Consider the following 999-nt stretch of genomic DNA (forward strand, 5'->3'; position numbering starts at 1 on the left):
CCCAAGTCCCCTGCTCCCCGGCCAGGGCAGGGGGCCAGAGCACTGGCCCAGCCAGTGTGATGAGAGAGTGTAGGGGCTGTACAGTTTACCCCAGGGAGGGAGGGTGCAGCCCTGGCTCCGAGCGTGTCCCAGTCAGACACGGGCAGGATGCGAGACGCCCAGGGCGCCGCAAGCTTCAGCTGCCAAACGTCTTATGCCCTCGTCCCTCCCAGCCCTCGGTGACCTCTGGTCTACCTTCTGTCTACAGATTTGCCCGCTCTGGACACGTCGTATGAATAGAATCACGTGATGTGAGGTCGTTCGTGCCCGGCCCCTTTCATTTAGCAGGACGCCGTGGCACGTGTCAGCGCTTCCTCCCTTGTTCATGGCCGAGTAATATTCCATCGCATGGAAGGAGCGCACTGTGCTGTCTTTTGTTGGTTGCTGGACATCTGGGTCGTGCCTACTTTGCGGCCGTGCCGAATAACGCTGCTTTGAGCATTCGTGCGGACACATTTTTGTGAGGACCTACGTTTTCATTTCTAGGAACGGAACTGCTGGGCCGGAGTCGCTCTAGATGTAATTATTTGGGGAGCTTTTCAGGCCGCTTTCCAAAGAAGCTGCACTATTTCCATCGCCTCCGGGGTGGGGGTGTGAGGCTCCCAGCTCCCCACGCCCTCACCCTGCTATTATCTGGCTTCCTGATTCCGGTCTTCGGTGGGGCGGGTGGGGGACGAGGTGGCGAGACCACCGCCCTCGCCTGGATGTTTAGGTCACAGCGTCGTTGGACCGCGTCCCCTGGGGGTGGGGTGTTCCTCTCCAGTGTGAGACACGACCGGGGTCGCCCCCGACCCCAAGCCCTCGGCCGGGTCTGGGACCACGTGGCCGCCTGGCCGTGGCTTCCAGCAGCATCTCCTTCATGTTCATCGCGAGCTGCTCGTCTCAGAAACCTTCGGTTTCCAAACAGAAGGGAGACACTCAGCGCCTATTGACTGAGCGCCAGCTGTATACCAGCAACGT

Source organism: Pteropus vampyrus, unplaced genomic scaffold (genome assembly GCF_000151845.1).
Source record: "Pteropus vampyrus isolate Shadow unplaced genomic scaffold, Pvam_2.0 Scaffold478, whole genome shotgun sequence".
NCBI classification, from domain to species: Eukaryota; Metazoa; Chordata; class Mammalia; order Chiroptera; family Pteropodidae; genus Pteropus; species Pteropus vampyrus.